This window comes from Leptosomus discolor, chromosome 3 (genome assembly GCF_034619465.1).
Source record: "Leptosomus discolor isolate bLepDis1 chromosome 3, bLepDis1.hap2, whole genome shotgun sequence".
Classification (NCBI taxonomy): Eukaryota; Metazoa; Chordata; class Aves; order Leptosomiformes; family Leptosomidae; genus Leptosomus; species Leptosomus discolor.
Window position 1 is genome coordinate 32899889 of NC_141393.1, and position 18208 is coordinate 32918096.

The 18208-nt window shown below is 33.6% G+C and overlaps 1 protein-coding gene across 2 annotated transcripts in view; it reads left to right on the plus strand.

Moving 5' to 3' along the window:
- The window catches only part of NOVA1 (NOVA alternative splicing regulator 1), a 150065-nt gene that overhangs the window by 130805 nt on the left and 1052 nt on the right, over nucleotides 1–18208 (plus strand). The gene's annotated exons all lie outside the window — the stretch shown is intronic.

The window sequence follows — 18208 nt, forward strand, 5'->3', positions numbered from 1 at the left end:
AATACAAAATAGAAATAAATATCATGTTATAAAATGCTAGATATTTCTAATTCAACTCCATCCCATGTAAGCTAGAATAAAAGTTCACAGCATTGTACCTCTGTGGTCAAACCAGGATTATCTTTGACTTCAAGTCCTTAATACTCAGGTTTGGTGACATGATGTTTCATTCAGAACTAGTATTAGGAGAAAAAGCTAACCATATTCTAAAGTACACAGGCAAAGAGTCACTTAGCTTGCTGTTTGCTGCTTGAACAACCCAGAGAAAACAGAGTGTCAGAGCAATTTCCAAATACAAATCTGGATTACTTTATTGCCTTTTTTTTTTTTTCTGCTGTGTACTGTATTAGCCACACAAAGGTTAGACTCTAAGTTTTCAACTACTCAGAATTTAATTTAGCAGCTCTTAGGAAGTTCAGAATTTATATGATAAAGAGTTGCATGAAAATGTGGAAACAAACATTAAGATTACAGAGCTCAGTGTCACATCAGGACAGATCCTTTACAGCACAGAATATAAGGTAGAAAAGGTAGAAACACTGTATTTTTCTGACATGTCAGAGGTAAGTTGAGTGAGGCATGGTTAGGCCCAGCCCCAGAAGATCCTGCTTTGGGCATGTGTTAGTTAATATTTTCTTTGTGCCATCTCAAACGTTATCCCTTTCACAAGCTGTTTGTAGGAACAGTGCAGCAACACTACACTTCCCTGCAAGCTGTATGCTAGATGCATCATCTGCCTTTTGCATGCTTTGAGAAATGATCAGATGATGAGAAGTCATAGATAGATGTGAGATAAACCCACCAATTAAAGTAGGTGTTTGCCTGATTTGAGTGAAACAGGAATGTTCTTTATAAGAAAGAAGCTGGTTGACTTACTGCACTATACAGAATAAGACATGGGAGGTTTTTCCTCTTCCAGAGATAAGGTGCATCTGTTGAGATCTTCAGCCGTAGCGTAGCACCCCAGACTGACATAGTCCATCAATACCATTACCCTGCAGTCAAAACAATATGTATTCAGAAGCAGTATTTTCCCCTAGTTTGGTGACTGTAGTTATTTTCACATTTGTTGCTTTCAGATTTGGGTTTTTTGTTTTGAGGTGGTTTTTTGGTTTTGTGTTTTTTTTTTTTTTTTGTGTGTGGGTTGTTTTTTTGTTTTGTTTTATTGTTGTTTTTTTTTTCCTTCTGAAAATAAATTAGACTCCCTACAAGTAATAACAGTTATTCAGAGGTATAGTTTGCAAATAGTGGGTCAGTGGGAGGATTGTGACCGTAGATTTAATAAGCATCCTCAGAAATGCCCAGGGGCTGAGATCACTGGTCTGTTACCTCTCAGCAATTTACATTTGAATCTTTGCCGTTTGTAGCCTTTAAGAGTATTTGGGGGCTATAGAGTGACTGTTGGTTGTTTGGCCTTCTGTTTTGCCCTGCTTCTCAAATGGTGTCTCAGCAAATGCAGCCTTAGAAATCAGTCTTTCTGGACTCTTAATTTTTTTCCCTCACATTATTCAGCAATAATAAACTTCTACATGACAAATTATTCATGCAGTTGAACTTTGCACCTGTGATTTGGATGGGGTTAGAAAATTATGGTTTAAATTTCTATTTCTTTAAAGTTTCTGAAAGCCTGTAGAACTTCTACTGCTTGTAAGTTCATCTTTAATGTTTCTAGTAATCTAATTCATTATCTCCATGCTTCTCAGCTTTTAATGATTATTTTTATTGTTCACTTAAGCAAAACAGAAATGCTGTAAGAAAATTTTGATCCACGTTATTCTCTTCATAGTAATTGTAATAATTGTGATAATAAATTAACAGCTGCCCCCTACCCGTGAGATATGGAAATGCAGTCTCCATGTAAACTCTCTTAAAATGTTACTGCTTTATGGAATAAAGCTTGTTTATGAAATAGATTAAACTGCGATTAATGACGTTCTTTAGTAAGGAATACTGAAGCAAATTACCATTCCATCAGATCTTCTGAAGACCAGTGCTCATGTATAATTAAGTGATGCAGAAAAAAAAAATCAAGTCAAAAGATAAGCAGATCTTTGCAGAATATTTATTGATTATAGTATATTTCAAATGTTTAGTAAAATTACAGTGCAAATATTGCCTAGCACCAGTATTATCCCATTCAATTTTAGAAACAGAAGGAAATAACAGCTGTTTGTTAAAGACATTTCACAGGTTATATTTCACCTGTATTTGAGAATTTAAGCAACAGTTTTGTATAAATCTCTGCTTTAATTATATCAAAAGTAATTAGATAATTAATGCTACACTTTAACACACAGTAAAGACTGATTGGCTGTGCACAATGTATGTGTATACACTGAGGGTTGTCTTTACTGCATGCAATTTCGAAGTTAATTGTAAGTTATGCCTACCTTATATTAATAGGAACACTTGTGAATAAGGATAATAAAAGGGGGAGATTACAGCTTTGGTGGGATGAGAGTTATGTTTTGAAATCTGAAGTTAAGTATTTAATTTTTTAGATAAGATTATTTAGATATTACTAATGCAAATAACTCATGTATGTTTTATTGTAAAAATATTTTTAAGTATAAGGATACCTTTCTGCTAGGTTTATTTTTATTGAGGAGTCTAGTTACAAAACATGAGCTGTAAAATGCCTTAATTACAAATGTTATTATTACAGCAGATATTTCATAAATATAATTGTATTCCATAGCCTATGTACTATTCAGTACTTGTTATTCAAAGCAAAATGGAATTACTTAAATACAATACACTGATGACAAGAAGTTAACCGAATACATGGTCTCTGAAATACAAAATTTTTATTAGACTACTAATTGTCCTACTATTTACACTACTAATACAGGGAGCCTTTCTTTTGACCTATCTGAGTTTTATTTTGATGGTAAGAAAAATAATAGAAGTGCAAGAAAAGAGTATAAACTTCTTAATTTGAATGTCAGGGGGCTCAGCAAAATTAGTGCTTTTTAATATCACCAAGAGCGTTTTGTCATTTCAAAATTAATAAAAGAATATTTTAATTTGAAATAACTTATTTTTACAGTTGAAATACTAAAATAAAATTCATTGTTGGCGATAATATTGCATAGTAATATTAATAAAAACTATAAATCAGATTGTATGCAGTTTTCCATAAACCTGAGATTACAATAATTTATCATGCATTTATTGAGCTCTGTCTAAAAAGAGTCTTTGCTTTAACAAGGTTCACAGTGAACATTTGTTAAATAAAAGACAAATGTATTGCAAAATCAAAACTAGTTAGTAAATCTGTTGATTTCCTCACCTTTATCTCACTGAGACAGCTCTTTCATTTTTCATTTTTTATTTTTGTATTTGTCAGTATCTTCTCTCTCAAAATAAAAATAAATTGTAATCTATGGAAGCTGAAGAATATGTATATATTGAGCATGAATGTTGAGATCAGGCCAAGAGTTAGATGCAAATTCTTTTTCAGTGTATCTTTAAAAAAAGAGTTTTAAATCCAACTTATGAGGATGCTGACTCCAAATTTATTCTTGGAAAAGTATTTTTCCAAGTTAATGCACACACAGGATTACACATATGTAATATAGGTATAAAAATGTGTGCTATATATGTGTAAATACAGCCGTATATAACATTTGTGCCCCACAGGCATAGTTTGCATAAGTAGTCATTTTTTTTCCATGTGAAATTTATATCAGCTGACTATCTAGCCAAAATTATTAATACGTGCAAGTTATGTGTATTCAAATATTGCTTGTACCTAGCTTTTGTAATTGCTTAATTAAATCTTAAAACTTGTTTATTTTTTTTTTTGTTGTTGTTGCTTATTTATAGATAGTTTTTCTTAATGAAATTTGGCTCCACAGATTCCCATTGTATGCGAAATACAACCCAGAGTACAGATGTATGGAGACAACATGATTTGCAAATATGTGGTTTAATAATAAATATATACACTTTTACCCAATGAACTGAATTTAGTATGATCTAAATCCAGGATGTTCACGTTAAACAAGGAAGATGCAATTGTACCTTCAATTGTGTCTTGTAGTTATGGCTTTTTTTGATAAGCTAGGTTGACTTTCAGAACTGACCTGTGTTAGCAACTATCAATCTTTTTGTTTCTGTTTACTCAAATAATTGCTAATTTCTGTCATTGCCTCCACTTATTCCAGTGTTCTTTTCCTCGTTCTCTTCCAGCAGTAGCTACTGTTCCCTAGAGGCTATCTTGGTTAAAAATGTATAACTACAAGTTTACAAAAGGGTAAACCTGAAAGTAGATATACATATAAGTTAAACATATACATCTAAATTGACTTGAGTGAATGTTAAGTTCTAAGCCAGCCACTTAACTTGGTTGTATTTATTGATATATTTACCAAGGCCAGCAGCTTGATATTACCTTGTTCTTTTCTCTGATCCTTGTCAGAGATGTAATGTCAGGCTCCGAGAGGAAGGTTTTGAATTGGCTTGTCAGAAGATTCTATCAGCATTAGAGTGTTGTGGAGTCCTGTAGTGGTGCTCATTAAGTTTGAAGACATCCACCCATTTGTGAAACTACATCCTTTTTCTAATACAAGTTTCTGGTAATTACTATTTTTTTTAATGACCTTGAGAGAGAGTTATTTGAATGTTTTACCTTTAACTGTCCTTTACTTCCTTTCTCATTTGAAAACAGTCCTCACATTATGTCTGTGAGAGAGCCTCCATGAGAGTTTCATTGAATAGTTCTTGCTATACAAAATGCTTTTTTAAAAGTGAAGCAACAGTCAATACAGAAAGGATCAAGCCTCTGCTGCTGATTGTCTTTTGCAAAGCCGGGAGTGCAAAGTAGCTATAGCCCTTGATACCATTAATCTAGATGGTTCATCTAGATACACCAGATGTGTTTTATATAAGCCAAATTTCTTGCTGTTTTTCACCGTTCTTATAGACACCATGAAGCTATACAGAACAATCTGTAGGTCAGAACATGAATAAATATGCTCTTTCTTTCACTGAGCTGAGACAATGGGATTACCACAAGGATTTTAATTCACACGTGTCTCCTCTTCCTTCTTTTGCTGAGAAGAATGGAGAACAGAATATTTGCCCTAGGATTTTAATTACAAATAATGTGGAAGGGTGTGTTTGTGTTTATTATTATTTTATTTTATGGCCATGAAAATTCAAATGTGTTCATTTAGACACAGGACACTCATCTTCTATCATCTTTATTGGTTATTGTTTGCTGCATTCATTAGCTATAAATGTAGCAATAATTTATCATTCCATGTTTACTTTGTCCGTACTGGTTGATGATATTATAAGCTTTATCTTTCGTTTTACCATACAATTTTGTGATCTGCAGTTAAAGAGCATGTGCCAAACTGGTGCTGGGTTAGGTCAAGATACACCATTAAAAATGCTCTGTTCTGTCTTTTCTTAGCTCTATATATGTAACTAAATATAGACTGAATATAAAAGATACCTCTCAGTTAAAAGATATATTAAATTACTTATTATTTTTAAAAGCCAAAATTTGGTTTTGAAGAAAGGTTGGAGAATGTTTTGAAATAATTCTGTAAGAGAGTAGGGGTTTTATTGCGTGATCTTGTAATGTGGAGAGTTTTCATTTGGTTTTGTGCATAAGCACACTCATGACTGACACGGTTGCAGCTGTGGGATTCTAAGACATGATGGGCTTGGGGGGAAGGGATGGCTCCATTCATGGTTTCTGTGTAGAGCAGGAATATGTGCATGTCTTCCATATGGACTCATTTGCTTTTGTTTTTCCTTATTGTTTTTAGAATCAGCTGAATTGTGAACAAAGGATTTAAAGAGGCTCTGCTGAATAAGTAGCTTCTGTACTCCAGCTGGAGTTGGAGCTGTTGGCTAGATACTGAATGCAATAGGATGTTTCTCTTTAAAAGTAATCAAGTATTATGGAGTCACACATAGAAGTATATATATATAGTCCAGAAGTGTGTGTGTGTGTGTATATAGTAGTGTTATATTCAGGTGGTTTGGGATTTACTTCATGCATTTACATTTCTCTAAGCTTTTGCATCAAATCTTATGTCAGTGGAAATGGTAAGAAGGACTTTTTTTTTTTTTGGTTAAATTGTGTGCTTGGCTAGATGTTGTGAGTGTTTAAAAACTTCCTCCTTTTAAAAGCTGTTTGGCTCTACCATCTTATTCTGTGTCTGTATCTGAAGGAAAACTATTGTTTACTAAATCAAGTAAAGAACTCATGAGAAAATTTATACTTATATTGCTCTTAGGAAAACATTTTGTCGTTACAGTTTAGTGCCTAGACCTGACGAAGTACCTTACACTCTTCTTTTTCATGTTAGAATAGTTTACATTATGGACTTTGAGAAGGAGTAAGTTTTTACGCAGGGTAATTATATACCTGATCAGTGATTCACAAATTCTTTGTTACAAGGTTATTAAGGAGACATTCAAGGGAAAGGACATGGGTGTGCAGCTGTAATTCAAAATTGGCAAAGAGTATCATCACTAGGAGTTTCTTAAATGAATGCTTGAATTTAGGATTTTTAAAATCCTCTAAATAAGTGGTTTGGCTATTGGGTTTGCTGAACATACAAGCATGATTTTTGGATTAAGGTGACTAAATAAACATCTAGGAGTCTAACTTTAAGTATGCATTTTTTTTAAAATTATTGTTAATTTCCCATTTCATAGAAAACAGTATTTTTAGAGTCCTGAGAAGTCCTGGAAGGAAATACAGTTTTTCCATTACTAGTTGTCTCCTTTTGTCCATAAGTTCAGTTCTTTTGAAACAAATGTCCTGCTTAATTGAAAATCCAGCTCTAGATGTCAAACACTATACCAATAGTAGTTTTCCATGCCAGTGAACAACTTCATGTACTAAAGAGATCAAGTCCTTTCACTGACCAGTGCTTCTCAATAGAAGTATGAATTGTTTCATGAGTTATATATATCTAAAATTATACCTATCATATTATAGATACTAATATGGATATACTCGTATCCTCTGTATGTACAGTTAAAAAATATTGATACTATCAGAGTACAGTAAAGCGAAAGTGAACTTAGATAAAGGCTGAAGCACGTACAAGTGTAATTATATAGGTTTTTTTAATGTACAGGGCAGAAATTGAAACACTTGATAAATAATAGAAGTTTTAGGCACCAAAAATAGTATAAATCCACCCTTTTTCTAAATAAGTAAATCTTACATGGTGTCTAGTAAAATACTGATGAGATTGAGGAGGATCAGTGATACTGAACTCCTGTTTGGTATTTTAAGACCATTGACTGGCTGAACCTTTAATTTTGCCATGTGATTTTCCAGCAGTGGTGGTGTGGAGTATTGCAGCTGAGGTATATTCCCTTCTCTCTCTAATCTGTTTCCCACTAATTATCCTCCTCCTCCTCCTTCTCCATCCCTACCATCTTGGGCTGTTTTTTTTTGTCAGAGAGACTGTCTTCCTAGTGGTCAGGATACCAATTCACAACTTTTAAGCTGTTACTATCAAAACAACCTTACTTAGTAAATTCCTTCAAGTGTCCTCTCAAAGATATAATTGAAGTGATCAGTTAAAAGTTGAACTGATGGAAGTCTTCAATGTTAAAAAAAAAAATAATGAAAATGTAGGGTTTTTTAATTGTTATTAGAGAAACAATTGACGAATGGCTATATACTTTTATATATATACTTATACCTTCTGCTAAATCTTAGGAATAATGTTTTATCCCTGTATGTATGAAATCCAAGTAAGGATCAGAAGAAACAACTGGTGCATAGTTCTAAAATCTTTTAGTAGCTGTAATGAACTGATGATTAAAATCTAGATGTTTACTATCAGTCATCAGTCAAAACCAAAGTGTGTTTAGCAGATTTTATCACCATATCTAACACGTAAAATGACTACAAAACTGCTGTATTTCTGTGACAACTGTAGTAAATATTGAAGGGTGGTTTATATTGCCATAGTAATTTTGAAATAGAAATCTGATATTTTTATGTTAATTAATGTAGCCTTCTGCTCTTTACTGTATTGTTTCTGTACTGTCTTTCATATTCTTGGAGTCTGCCTTGTTTCTCAGTTCAGAATAACAATATATTTCAGATTCTCGGCAAAATCTAGTGCAACTAACTTCACATTCTTATACTACCTCCTTTCAATGTTACCATTTTTTCAGTCCCACAGCTTTTCACTTAAAACTTCAGTTTTCAAGTGATCAGAATGATAGCTGTGATAGCAAAATCAATGGATATTTGTAAGTGTAGAAATATTAAAAAAAGAAAATCAGCAGTGTATTTTAAGAAAAGGACTAACAATGTCATATCTCCTGAGCGCTTTACCCTCTTCCTTTGGAAATCACAAACCTGTTGATATCAGTAATCATAAAGTTCCTATTGCTGATCATCAAACTCGTTCTCTTTTGACCTCCCACAAAAAGATCTCCAGGAGCTTTGAGGAAGAAGGAAAGTGACTTTTTCCAATGATCCTTAACAAATACTTTTCCATACCACAGAACTGAAGTGATTCTGCTAGATCACCTTATTTCCACTGCTTTGAAAAGAGAGGCGTCCTGCAGATGGTGTAGAGTCAAGGACTTAAATTTTGTTCTGAATTGCCAAATGAATGCTTACTAAATGTGCTAAGTATCTCATAGAAATCAATTGTGGCAAAGACAATATGAAAATAATTAGAAGTGCTAGTGTCCTTTGTCCTACCAGTCCTATACATAGATAGATTCATTTTAAATGTAGTTTTCAGAGATTGATTTTGACTATTCTTACCTGGAATGCTGAAATGTGATTTTGATTTTAAATTTTGACTTAAATCCTAAATTAATTTGGATGAAGTTTAATATGCTGTTAAAATAATGCTGTAATCTGCCCAGCAATGTCAGAGGATTAATCTCTCAATGTATTTCTGATACCTTGTTTTAAGCTCTTCTGTGCTTTCAAGTTCTAGGTAGCTTCAATGAAAAGTGTCATTGACACAGTAATGGCAAGTCCCTTTGCACACGTCTATTGGCTGAATTTAATTGACATAACTACATCATTTTCTGCATTGATTTGTTTTAGAAGCACCTAAAAATGTGTGTTTTAGCCACATTTGTCAAATTTTGTACTGAAAATCAGGCACTGTTGAGTAGCTGTAAGGTTCTGTAAAGTAAACATTGCATGTTAGTCTTGAAAATTTCTAATCCAGTCAAAGGCATATTTAGAACACTCTTACCCTTCTCTGGGTAAGTCCTCTGTGGACTTGCAAGTCCACAGTCATTGAAAAAAAAAAAAAAATTCGGAAGCCTTACTCTCCTTAAAGTCAATGGAAAGCGGTTTCCTAACTGTCTGTACTTATAGGCCATCCAAGATTTGCTATTAACATCTTATCAGATCTCCTGTCTGCTTCAGCTGTAGGATTTCTCCCAGTAATTGCTTTCATCGGGTGTAAGATTTCTAGTTTAAAATATAGCGTACCATTCAGAATAAGTTTACGGCTGATCTGCTGCTGGGATCAGTAGCTACGTGTAAAGCTAATGGATGCAGCCTTTTAAGGATTCTCTTGAGAAGTGCAGAAATGTCCTAGTTGTTTATGTACTTAACTTCTTTTTGTCTGAAGATTTTTCAGGAAAACAACCAGTGCAATGCTTATTTGGACAAGGAGTTAATAGCCATGAGGAACCAAAGTAACGTTTATATGTTTTGTTACTGGGAAAGCATAAAAAAGGGATACACAGCCTATCAGGAAGATCAATTTGCTTTGCAATCTGGAGTGGGTTTTATGAGTTTATAGGTTAGATCCTGTCTAATGCAAAGCAGTGGGAGTTTTCTTGACACCATCAGTGAGGCATATTTGTTTTTAAAATAATGTACATTATCTACATTTTTCATACATTATTTTGTATTCAGAAGTGTCTTTTCAGCAATTCCATTAATGAAATTACATTATAATTATATGATGTCTTTCAGTCAGAAGCATCCTAATTACTATTCTCAATAGTATTGTAAATATTCATGCTTTTGTGAAACCCATCCTTGACTCTGTGGAATGTTGGCCAGTATTCATAGAACATCATGCAACAAATTAGATGAGAAGAAAAAGGGGATTTTTTAGATAGGGAGTGGTGGAACTATTGTGAATTTAGCTAGGGAATAGGGTTAACATTCTACTGCCATTGAAAGTGTCGTTTAGACTTTACTGGCCAGAGCAGTTGTTATTCCTGCTTTCTGTCTTCTTAAAAGATGTTTCATCTGAACAATGGCGTAGTCAATCTAGGTGTCTAATTTTCTATATATACTACATACTCTGCAGTTGAGTGAATATCTATTATTTTTTGCTCTTGTATAATTTGGTACATAACCGGCTCATTTTTCCCTTTTTTAGTTATAAAAAAGTGAAAAGTATAAATGAAGCTGCTCAAAATACATTACACTTCTCTGCAAATGTCATTTGAAACTTGTGAAACATTAATGCGTAAAATATGGAATGTTGTTTTTGTGCTACACAGAAAAAAATATATAAAAGTTAAGTTTCTTATCTGTTATTAAAACTATGTATCATAGAGAATTCATGGAGGATTTGCTTTCTTCTATTCCCCCACTTTTGAGTCATGTTTTCATGAGGGATACTCATGAAACTACTCACAGACTTTTGTGTGTTCATATGTGTGTTTGAATTTTTAATAATACTTTATTCAGAACTAGATAATCTCGTAAAATCAACGACCTATATAAACAACATAATTTTAATAAGTATTCTCTCTCCGTACACAATTTGCATGTGCACACATTTAGTTAAAACTGCTTTTGAAAGAAGCAGCCTATTTATGAGTTAAGGCCTACACACACACTGGTAACACAATGGCAACTAAAGCAGAGACCAGAAAATTCTTTTGTTTGTTTAAACATGATTTGCGAATTCCTTGCTGTGAGAAGTTTGCATTCCAAATTACATCTTTAGTTAAAAGCGTGAAAGAAAAATCTTAACATTCACACTTTAAAGTGGGCAGAAGTGTAATTATGTAGTAACTAAAAGAAGTAGGGAGGTACTTTTTTCAGTCCCACCAAAGAGTCAAGGTTTAATATAAAACAATAATTGAAAAATGGTCTAGATTTAAGCCAAAGTAGCAACTTGTGAAAAAAACCCTTACACGTTCTTTCCTCTAGTAAATATTTCTCCAGCTGGTTCCAAGGTTCTAAGCCTCATGATTACAGATGTAAATTATTCCCAAGCATTTAAGCTGAAGTTAGTTTCTATTGCATGGTACTTTTTAGGACTAAAATGAAATAATGCCCTTGAGATCTGAGAACGGGAACAAAATAATAACTTGTGATAAACAGTGGAGTGGGAATCAGCCCAGACTCCTGCTGCAATGTACTAGCAGGTACAATTAAATGTTTTAGAGTATCTGTTTGCACCACCATTTTAATTTATTATATTTGTACTAATCTAGTGTAATTTTAACTTGAGAAAGACCACTTCCACTGACCATTATTTTTTCAATGGATTATTTTAACTTTGAATTGACTTGAAAGAAACAGTAGTTATAAGGGCAGAAATACCTCAAAGAAGCAACATAAAGAAATAGCAAAACGGCATTCATCTTGCAATAATTGCAGGTAAAATATATGAAGGAAATAGTACGTGTGCTGGTTGTGATGAGAAGAAAAATCTCAGGAACACAAACGTGACTAGGAAAAAGAAAAAAGACACGCATTATGTTGAGGAACAAAGTAGCAGCTAATCTCTTATAATCCAATTGCACTTGTTCACAGAATATTTCCATTCTAGATATCCTTTTATAGAAAAATAATTTGAATTGGAATGGCATTTACAGAATTTAAATGTAATCAGGGAAGCTTAAGATTAATTTATGATCTAAGTTTATTTACATTGTTTACATTATGGTCTAGCTAAATTTACAAAGAACTGCTTGTCTTTTTGTTCCCATTTTTGTAATTAAAATAAAACAGACCATTAGAAAGATGTCTCTATTCCTTCCAACTATTTTCTCTAAAAACAAAATGTATGCTCTTGGACTGAGCAACCAGGAATTTTTCAGTGCACACCTCTGAAAAAGTGAGTTCATATTTCATCGTATGTATGAAACCAAATCCAGAGCTGTTGAAATTACTGAGAGAAATTCCACTAACTCCCTTGAGGGTATGTGTCTGCGATCAGTAGAGATTTGCTGAGTAAGCCTGCTGTCGGAGGCTGAGCCTGAGACTGATGTGAACCTGTCCAGACCAGCTGAGTATTTCTGCCTGCTGTGCGCACATATTGATTCATGACCTTTTGGTAGCTTGTTCTGCCTTGAACTTGCAGTTGGCACTGGGTATGTAGCCAGGGACTTTCCAAGAGTTGCCTGATACGACAGAGTGTGGCTATAAATTCGAAGTGCATGCAGGCATCATCTTGCCTGTAACCTACTTGGTTGTCTTTCTGCTTGATTCCAGATTTTTGTCCCAGATTTTCATCATACTGCCACTTCAGTTTAGGGGTGGGTGGCATGGGACTACTCACATCAATACAAGTCTACTGTAGCAGTGTGTTTAGCCTGCCACACAGAGAAATAATAAATGGCTGTTACTCTTCATTGACTGCTCTCGACAGGAACTTGTGCTTTTAGAGTAACTTCTCATCAACTCCAAACCTATAGTCAAATGAGCAGCTAAAATAACAGGAAATTTTCACAGGTATAGAATCCAAAGCCCAGATGGAATTTTAAAGAGTTTAAAGTAATTGATGAGCAATGAAGATGGAAAAAGAGATAAACTGGAAGATAGTAATTTAAATACAATTTTGAGGGAATACGATGATTTGCTTTAGAGAGACTAAAATGTGGAATTGTGACAGATTAGGATGAATTTGTTAGATTAAATGGAACCTTTTTTGTAAAGATGTTTCTCTGTTAAGAGAAGATAAAATAACATTACACAAGCAGTCGAAAGATTTAATAGGAGGAAAAAAGAGCAACTGTTGCAGAAGATTCATGGCATGAGTTATAGTTAAACTTGTGAAAATAAAAGGGGAAAAAGGAGAGCTGAATAACAGCTAAAAAAACTCCTACATTCATTAATCTCTGTGCAATCTTTTCAGAAACAATTCTGAGGTGGAATAAGCAGAGGATGAGACAATTACATGCTTCTACTATCAAATTGTTGGGTTTGTTTTTTCTAGGTTTTGATGCTATTTTGTATAATCAGTAAGACGACTTCTTTTATGATGTAATTTAGTGGAGGCATGTGTCACACCACCATGTGAAGCTTTAAACCTAAAGCTATGTTTTTTTGGTATCCTTACGTACAGTTACTCTAATTGGCATAACAGCCACGTCTTGCTGTCTAGCCAGTCAGCATGCGTTTCATCCTCCCACTACTTTTGCCAGGTTAAATACTCTGTATTAGCTGGGTGACATATAAGGCACTAGTTTGTCATTGCCATCCGCCAGCCACCAAAGGTTGTGAGAAGTGAGAATATAACCAGAGCACATGTCACCAGAGAGGAGGGCAAGGAAATAAGGTAATAGGAAAGTGTAGGGTTTGGGAACCTTGCTATAGGTAGTTGGAGGTGTTTACACAAGAGTGGGAATGAGGATCGCAGAGATAGGACATGAGGTGTTCGTGTGGGTAGCAGTGCAGGTTTGATCATGGTTCTGCTTCCCATGAAGATGTTTTGCATGTGTTGATATACACTCATAGCTGCTCCATGCAGATTATCTCTTGCAGCATAAGGGAGGGAATGAGAAGTGGCATAGTGTAATCACTGAACATCTGGCATTCCACAGTAGATACTATTCAGCTCCCAGAACTGAGCCAGCACTTTGTTTGGTAAATCAGAGGACTTTTAGGCGATGCTGACGTGATAGGTGAGTGCAGCACGGGATTATGCAAGCATGTTGTCAATAAAAGGAAAAGGATTCGGGAATTAGCTGATACAGAGTTTAGAAGTCTAGGATTTTGCAGCATGCAAGGGTGAAAATGAGACACTAATGCTAAGTTAAAGCAATTTGAATTATGTCCTCTGGACATAATGGCTGAGATCACCAGAGTACCATGCGTCCTACTCTGAAGTGCAGAGTTTTATCAGATCTCTGCTGACTTTGTTGGGAACTGAGGGCAACAAACGGCTCTCAGTTTGAGCACTTCTTAAGCACCACAGTTTTTTGGACTGTTACACCTTTGTCAAGGCTTTTAAAGACATAAAGTATTGGTGAAAACATACGCAGTGAAATTACTTTGTTTCTTTTATTTTTGTTATAGTTTGATTCCTTTTCAGGGGATAAGTATTATACTTGCTAATGCTGATTTTGAAATTGCTTGTGCTAACGCAAATAGGATGAGAGTGATGCCTGTGGAAGTAATTAATTCGCTTTGTGAGTAAGCAGATGTCATAACTACAGTCCTTATTTTTTATAAAATCTATTTGGCATGAAATAAAGGTTGAGTTCCTTCAATTTTTTTTCTTCCCATAGCATTTGAAAAAAATTAAATTGCATATGTATTTGAAGCTTATGTTCATAATTGCTTTAGGTACTCACTCTCCTTTTTGCAGCACAAATTTCAATATAGCCAGGAGCATACACACAAACTTGGAAACCAAACCTTCCTGCATAGTCAAAGATACCTTTATTGGATAGCTCAAAGCACTTATTTTGGGTATTAGTTAGATTTCTCACTTCTGCATCCAAACCACTTTCTGAACTTCTTATCTGTAAAAGGGAAGAGGGAAGTAAAAACACTGTCCAATTTCCCTGACAGACAGGGAATTAAGTACTTAAGAAAATCAGGGGGGTGCAGGTAACAAAAACCAAACAGATAATCTTTGCTTTTTCAATTTCTGTTCATATAATCACAGTTGAGATCAAGAATTTTGCTGTACCGTTTTATACCTTGTAACTTAGTGACCTTATGGATTTCAGGCTTCAACAAAAGGAAAAAAAAATACGTATTTTGTATTTACATTATTTTATTTGTACTGGCAACTGGAGGACTGTGGCCTAATGTGTTAGGTACTGTATTAGTATACTATACAACCAAAGTTTGCCATAAAGAGTTGATATTCCACTATATAAACCAGGGAAAATCAAGTGAATGCAGGAAACAGATGAAGAATTACGAATCAGCAGCAAGATTAATATATCCTAAATAAAAAACCCACCCTGAATATGTTTTCCTTTTAAAGTAATTATCTCCATTTTTAAATAACATTTTCAATCAGTTGTCACAAATACAGGAATGTTATTATTGAATATCTCAAAATAATGCAAGTGTTGCCATTCATTTCAGGAAGAGCAGGATTTTACTGATGTTTTAAGCAAAATGCCTTTTTTTTTTTTTTTAGTTCTGTGACACCTTAGTATAAAATAGATTGTGCATATTGCCTAAATTTTTTATACATGTATATTTTTAGATGATGTCCTCTATGTTAATAGGTGAAATATTCACCCTGGCAGGGATTGTATTTGAAAGGATATTAGTAGTATATTCCTATACTAAAAAAAAATTGAGAGTTCTGAGTTAAAACACACAATCTGATGTTTTTAAAACAAACATTTAGAAAAGGGTATTTTTATTTATCTCAGAAGCAGACAAACATATTACATAGTCCAGCAAGATTTATTTTCTGAAATGCATCGTAATTTGTATGTTGTTTGTATGGCTAAGTACAAAAACATTTCTGGACAAGGTGGGAGTGAATGGGTATGGAGTAGGAGATCATTTCTTATCCTTCTTCTAACTAGACAGATAATTTTGTCAAACAACTAGAGCTCTCAGTGGTGGACCAAATGAACTTTTGTGATGTCAAATGAGAAAAGTAGTAGTTTCCTATTGAGAAAATCTTTCTTGTTGCATACAAAACGTTTCCTTCTTAATTTTGTGACTGAATTAAACCATTATTTTATTTTACTACACCAATCCTTTAGAGTGATCCTACCTATATTACAGTAACCTGGGTTTTCACATGTTGCATGTGTAGCTATATTACATGTGCTACAATGCTGCATTAAAATGAAATATTCTAGTTAATTCTGCGATCACATGTAAGGTGATTTTCATACCGTCTTAGGTTCTCCTTTTAAATTTAAATAAGCTCTTATGCCTATCTTGGTCAGAGCTGTGCACATTGGTTATGAAACCAAGAGGATCTGGCACATCACAGTTGTCAGTCTCCCAAGGAAGCTGTTAGTATGTCTTAAATCAGTGGAGTCAGGTAAATTATTTTTATTGTACATGGTACAAAACTGTGATCATGGAAGCTGTGCCATGCAGTAAAAGATTTTCAGATCTACTGAGTTTTCCTGGGTGACTCTACTTTTATGTAACTTCACAATTTTGCAGTGTTAATCTAAAAAACAAAACAAAACAAAAAACCAACAAACCAAAACAAACAAACAAAGCCCTTGATATTTATATTTAACAAAAATATGAACATTCCTTATATTTAGCAGTTAGTTAATACATTTTGTATCTAGATCCCAAATACCAAATCAAATCTAAGAGTGGTTTCCTTCTTTTTCTGATAAAAAAACTAAAAAAAGGGAACCTCAAAATCACTGAATAGTTTCGACTGCATTTTAAAATGACTATGAGGTGCCCCGACTTAAAAACGAGTGTGTCTGTAAATATATATAAAAAACATTTCAATGTGTGTGTGTGTATATATACACAAATATGTATATAAGTATATACACATTTTGAGATGTTTGTGTTTTTATAGGATTATTTAGTATATAGGTGGGCTAAATGTTTTTTCAACACCATACTTCTATGTTATCTTTAGAATAAGTCATAGTAATAGTAATTTTTTATATATTCCATAGAACATCTTTTGTTTCGATATCAATGAACGTGAATGAAGTTTTAAAGAAATTAAATGCTCTTTATATGCTGTAAAACAATTCAGTGCAAAATACAATATGGTATGTTACGATTTTAAATGTACATACTGTATAAGTGGAAAATAGAAATGTTTCTCAACTTTATAGTATGCTGGATTTTCAAAGATTTGATTTTGATGGTGTCATAACAACTGGAAATACCTAAAATGGGTAAGATGAGAAAAAACTTATTTATAGGGCATGCCTTTTTATTCGTAGCTGGCTTGGCTTTATAATGAGGCAGTAAAATGAGAATGTTGCTAATAAAATTTTAATTGTATTTTGTATTGACTTGCTGCTGAGATTTTAGATAGCATTTTTGTGAAAGGCTGGAAATTTTTAACCCTTACATATACGCTTCACAAAACCTGGACGAATGGATATCAGTAGGCTAATAAAAATGTATTTTTGTAAGATAAAACATCATATTAATTTAATATCGTTAAACGGATGATACATTAAAACTTTGAGACACCTTTGTAAAATGTATATTGAAAACAAAAGCTACGAAAAATATGTATAAATATTGAAATTTTGTTTTGGGTGTCATTCTTCATTCATAGCAATAACTCAATTAGGAATAAATTTGTTGACACTAATGAGGTGGTATCAATTTAAAACTTGTTTAAACAGGAGGAAAGGTAGGACTTATAGGCAAATACCCTTAATTTGAAGACATTCTGATAACATTTTTCAGAGGTACAAATGCCATATTTTATTCTTTAAAAATCTTCAGCATTTAGATACTCTCTCCTGCTGCACTTCATTCCCATAGGCTGAGTAATAATACAATGTAGCACGTAATGAATTTCTGTGTACTGATTTGGATGACAGGTTGAACAATCAAGATGACGTCCTATTGAAGACCAACTATTTTATCTGTCCATGTTATACCATATTTGCTTTAGCAAAGTGGGTTTTTTTTTTTAATTATTGTTGCTACAGACGTTTTAAGGGAAGGTAAAGAATTTCAGGCACATTTTGTCTAAGAAGTTGGTTTGCTACGTTAGCCTGCAAAGAGAGGAATCAGATGAAAACACTCACTTTGATACAATCTAAGACAATCTCTCCACGCAAGCATAGTACCTGCATTTGCTCAATCTTTTGATCTGAAATGCACTATGCTGAAAGCAGTATATCCTGTGGGAGAATGATAAATATGGTTTCCTGTTATTTTATATTTAATTCTTTGTATTGTACGTTTGATACAGATGTAGAGCATTAAAAAGCGTGATGAGCTGTATTTCTTTTCAATATATTTTGTTAACCTTTTCTTTTAAAAACATGGTAACTAACTTGCTTCATTCTTTTCCTTCCTTTTATAGGGTAGCAAAATATTATAGTGTTT